Below are 6,000 nucleotides of genomic sequence, written 5' to 3' on the forward strand. Positions count from 1 at the left end.
GAGAGCAGCGAGATTAAGAAGCCCACCTTTGATCTCTCAGTAGGAAAGGCATGTGGCAGCAACTCGAAATAAATGCCCACCTGGTTAAGGAAACCTCGGCACTGAGTTGGCTCTCCCCCAAAGCGCTGTGGAAGGGGGGCAGAACCGGACATACCCCGAAACACCGCGGGCGCAACAACAGGTGTCGGGGTAGACTCTGGCGCAACAACCGGAGCGGCAGTAGGAGCGGACCCAGGAGCGACAACCGACCCATCGGCAACGGGAGCGAAATGAACCGTGCGTTCAAGCAGGGTTTGCAACGCCACGGCGAACTGACCCAACAGGTGATCCTGCTGATCAAGTCTGGCAACCAGCGTGGGTAGTGAGGATGGCCCTGTACCGTCAGAATTCGTGGCCTGTGGTACCGTGCGTTCAAGCAGGGTTTGCAACGCCACGGCGAACCGACCCAACAGGTGATCCTGCTGATCAAGTCTGGCAACCAGCGTGGGTAGCGAGGATGGCCCTGTACCGTCAGAATTCATGGCTTGGTCCTAATGTCACGGAACCATGAACCAGACGTACAACAACAGATAAGTGAAAATAAGACAGCTTTATTGAAAAACAAGCTATAAAGCAAAAGTCCAAACTGATGGCGAAACCGATGCAGAGTCTTTGCGAAGCCAGGGATCAGGAACCAGCAGGGTAGTCAGACGAAGCCAGGATCAGGAACCAACAGGGTAGTCAAACGAAGCCAGGATCAGGAACCAACAGGGTAGTCAGATGAAGCCAGGAACAGGAACCAACAGGGTAGTCAGACGAAGCCAGGAACAGGAACCAGAAGTAGCAGCAGTCTTGGTAGCATGTGAACACAGGAGGACCAAGCAGGGAACTGAAGCCACAGACCTCCTATATATATGAGCTAGGCATCCAGCTCCTCCCAGTGGGAAGGAGGAGCCGCAGGGTGGGAGGCTACAAGAAACCCAGAAACCAAGATGGCCGCCAGCACATGTCAAACGAAGGAGAACAGCAAGAAGGTAAGACCATGACAATTTATCAAGTCATCGACTGTACCAATGAGAATATTTGTAGGAATGTTTGTTCCAAAATCTACTAGTATATGACCAGCTAAAAGCGGAACTAAACCCTCCTATCCTTTACAGCCAAGGAAGCTGACATCTTAGCCCTTGTTTGATCTGCAGTTGTCATGGGTACTGCACATGTGATCAGTTATGACACCAGACATTTCATGGCTTGACAGTTCAGTTGAGAGCACAAGCAACTGTGACAGTTATCATTCATGGCACGCCTCGGCTGTAAACTGTATTGGGAAATGGTTAAATCAATGAGTTTAGTTCCACTTTAAGGCTGCATTCACACCTAAGTGTACTGAGAATGTGCGCAAAACTTTGCTGCGTTTATGTGCGTTTTCTTCACGTTTGCATGCTGCGTGCACAGTGGAGCCTATCTGTTTTAATGGGCCGTCCTAAGCATGTCAAAGTAACTCGCAGGAAAAACGCATGTCTGCTTGCTGGGTGCCAATTAATGGCACCGCATGTGCAGCGATCTTCTGCGTGCTTACGAAGCGCTCAGATGAAAATCCTTGGGCTGAACTGAACTACAAAATGTAGAGCAGAGACAATGCAGGCAGTGATTTATTCACAGTATTAAATAGCACCATGACAACTGAAATCTGTCCGGTTTCTATAGATACGGTGCATTCTCTGAACACAGTAACCTATAGCAACCAGACTGCAGCGAGCTGCCTAGATGAATTCTAACTGGTTGCTATGGGTTACTATGTACAGTGAATGCACCGTATCTATACTAACCCATTGGAACTCATCCCAGCAGCTTGCTGCTGTCAGGTTGCTATGGATTACTGAGATGAAGTCTAACTGGTTACTATAGATACGGTGCATTCTCTGTACATAGTAACCCATAGCAACCAGACAGAAGCTCGCTGCTAAGGTTAATTCTAACTGGTTAGTACAGATACGGTGCATTCTCTGTACATAATAACCCATAGCAACCAGATAGCAGCTCACTGCTATGTAGAGAATGCACCATATCTATAGAAACCAGTTAGAATTATTCTCAGCAGTGAGCTGTTGTCTGGTTGCTATGGGTTACTGAGATGAATTCTAACTGGTTGCTATAGATACGGTGCATTCTCTGTACATAGTAACCCATAGCAACCAGACAACAGCTCACTGCTATGTAGAGAATGCACTATATCTATAGTAACCAGTTAGAATTATTCTCAGCAGTGAGCTGTTGTCTGGTTGCTATGGGTTACTGAGATGAATTCTAACTGGTTGCTATAGATACGGTGCATTCTCTGTACACAGTTACCCATAGCAACCAGACTGCAGCTAACTGCTATGTACAGAGAATGCACCGTATCTATAACAACCAGCTAGAATTAATCTAAAAAAAAATGAAGTCTGGTTGCTATGGGTTACAATGTACAGAGAATGCACTGTATCTATACTAACCAGTTACATTTCAAGCTGCAGTCCGGTTACTATGGGTTACTAAGATGAATTCTAACTGGTTACTATAGATATGGTGCATTCTCTGTACATAGTAACCCATAGCAACCAGACTGCAGCTCCCTGTTATGTAGAGAACGCACCATATCTAGCATAACCAGTTAGAATTATTCTCAACAGCTCGCTGCCTTCTGGTTGCTAAGGGTTACTGTATACAGAGAATGAACCATATCCATAGCAGCCAGTTAGAATTCAGCATGAGCCATAGTAAAATGTAGTCTGGTTGCTATAGGTTACCATGTATAGAGAATGCACTGTATCTATAGAAACCAGTTAGAATTCATCTCAGCAGCAAGCTGCAGTCTGGTTGCTATGGGTTACTGAGATAAATTCTGTCTGGTTTCTATAGATACGGTGCATTCTCTGTACATAGAAGCTCACTGCCTTCTCTTTGCTAAGGGATACTGTGTATAGTGAATGCACTGTATCCATAGCAACCAGTTAAAATCCATCTAAGCAGCTCGCTGCAGTCTGGTTGCTATGGGTTACTGTATACAGAGAATGCACTGTAACCATAGCAACCAGCTAGATTTAATCTCAGCAGCTCGCTGCAAGAAAAAAAGTCTGGTTGCTATGGGTTCTTGTGTACAGAGAATGCACCGTATCCATAGCAACCAGCTAGATATCATCTCAGCAGCTCGCTGCAAAAAAGTCTGGTTGCTATGGGTTACAATGTACAGAGAATGCACTGTATCTATACTAACCAGTTACATTTCAAGCTGCAGTCTGGTTACTATGGGTTACTGGGATGAATTCCAACTGATACGGTGCATTCTCTGTACACAGTTACCCATAGCAACCAGACTGCAGCTCACTGCTATGTACAGAGAATGAACCGTATCTATAGTAACCAGTTGGAATTATTCTCAGCAGTGAGCTGCTGTCTGGTTGCTATGGGTTACTGAGATGAATTCTAAACTGGTTGCTATAGATACGGTGCCTTCTCTGTACACAGTTACCCATAGCAACCAGACTGCAGCTCACTGCTATGTACAGAGAATGAACATACATAGTAACCCATAGCAACCAGACAGCAGTTCACTGCTATGTACAGAGAATGAACTGTATCTATAGTAACCAGTTAGAATTCATCTCAGTAACTCATAATCAACCATACTGCAGCGAGCTGCTGAGATAAATTCCGATCGGTTGCTATGGGATACGGCTGCCATTGTTCCACCCTATTCAGTCAATGTAAAGATTGTGTGGACGTCTCATATTGAGTGTAATAATAATAGAGGATGAGGTAGATGGAGGACAGGAGTCGGCCACCTCTCCTCCAGGCTGCTGCTGCAGGGGGGTGAATGCATCCGACGCATGGAGACTCACCCATCTCTGAGCGTCCGTTGGGAGATAAATTGCGGAATCCTCGGTGTCACCGCAGAGCCGGAGATGCCGCCAGCGGGACGTGGTTTTGTCTCTGGCGGTGAAGCGGAATGGCGAGGAGATGTGACTTCAGCCGCCGTTCCCCGTCAGGCGCTTTCACTGGCAGAGCAGGAAAAAAAAAAAAAAATGACTTAAAGGTAAACTCATGATTTAACCCTCGCCGCTGGAGTCTGCACTGGAGCCTCGCCAACGCCTGCCAATGCTCTGCGCCGATTGTAAGTGTCGTTCCAACGATTGCGTTCGCAACGCGCCAAAATGTATCCGTCGTCCGCTCCCCCAACTGCCTCCATTCACAGCAATGTAAACGGCCCGCTGAACGTTTTCAGCGCGTTCGCGATGCGTTTAGAAAGCGTTACCTGCTGAGATAAGAGGAATCCATACAAAGGAAAACCGACACAGGGGAGGAGGCGTCTGGAAAGCGTTAAATCACGTGACACAAACGCATCTTAACGTGATAGGCTGCCCTCTGAAGAGCGATCCGCGCTTGGGTCACTTTTCTTTTTTGAGGGCATTTATTATGCCGCCTCACCACCCTAAATCCCACCCAGCACAAATGCCCCCTCTCAGCACAAATCTCCGCCAGCACAAATGCCCCCTCCAAACAAATCACCCCTTCCTAGCACAAATACTCTACCCTTCAAATCCCTCAAATATCCCCCCCCCCACCCCATTCCAAGTCCCCACTCCCAGCACAAATCCCGCCCATCCCCTTTCCCAGCACAAATGCCCCCTCCATACAAATCACCCCTTCCTGGCACGAATCCTCTACCCTTCAAATCCCTCAAATATCCATTCTGAGTACACAATCCCCCCCCCTCCCCCCATCCCATTCCAAGTCCCCACTCCCAGTACAAATCCCCCCATCCCCCTTCCCAGCACAAATGCCTCCTCCCAACACGATCCGCGCTTGGGTCACTTTTCTTTTTTGAGGGCATTTATTATGCCGCCTCACCACCCTAAATCCCACCCAGCACAAATGCCCCCTCTCAGCACAAATCCCCGCCAGCACAAATGCCCCCTCCAAACAAATTACCCCTTCCTAGCACAAATGCTCTATCCTTCAAATCCCTCAAATATGTTCTCCCCCACTCCAAATCCCCCTCTAGCATAAATCCCTCCCCATCTCCCTTCCCAGCACAAACCCCCCCTCCAAACAAATTACCCCTCCTAGCGCAAATCCTCTACCCTTCAAGTATACATTCTCCCCCCGCCGCAACCCCCCCCTCCCCACAGGCACAAATCCCCCCATCTCCCCTCCCAGCACAAATCCTCTAAGCTTCAATTCCCTCAAATTTCCCCTCTGAGTACACATCCTGCCCACCCATTCCAAATCCCCCTCTCAGCATAAATCCCCCCCCCCACATCCCCTTCCTAGCACAAATGCCCCCTCCTAGCACAAATCCCCCCCAGCACAAATGTCCCATCCAAGCGAATCACCCCTTCTAGCACAAATCCTCCTTTAAAGTCCTCATATTTCCCCTCCGAGTACACATCCCCCCCTACCCCTAATCCCTTCTCCCAGCACATATCCCCCCCCCCCCATCTCCCCTCCCAGCACAAATCCTCTAAGCATCAATTACCTCAAATTTCGCCAGGTCTGTTTGAGTACACATCCTGCCCACCCATTCCAAATCCCCCTTCCAGCATAAATCCCCCCCCCCCCATGCCCTTCCTAGCAAAAATGCCTCCTATGCCCCCTTGTAGAACAAATCCCCCCAGCACAAATGCCCCATCCAAGCAAATCACCCATTCTAGCACAAACCCTCCTCGAAAGTCCTCATATTTCCCTTCCAAGTACACCCCCCCCCCCTACCCCACTCCCTTCTCCCAGCACAAATCCCCCCCCACCACAAATCCTCTATGATTCAAATCCCTCAAATTTCTCCTCAGAGTACACATCCTGTCCCCCCCATTCCAAATCCCCCTCCCAGCATAAATCCTCGCACCCCCCTTCCCAGCACAAATGCCCCTTATGCCCCCTCCTAGCACAAATCCCCCCAGCACAAATGCCCCCTCCTAGCACAAATCCCCCCAGCACAAATGCCCCCTCCTAGCACAAATCCCCCCAGCACAAATGCCCCCT

This window comes from Pelophylax lessonae (genome assembly GCF_965119305.1).
Source record: "Pelophylax lessonae genome assembly, chromosome: 12".
Classification (NCBI taxonomy): domain Eukaryota; kingdom Metazoa; phylum Chordata; class Amphibia; order Anura; family Ranidae; genus Pelophylax; species Pelophylax lessonae.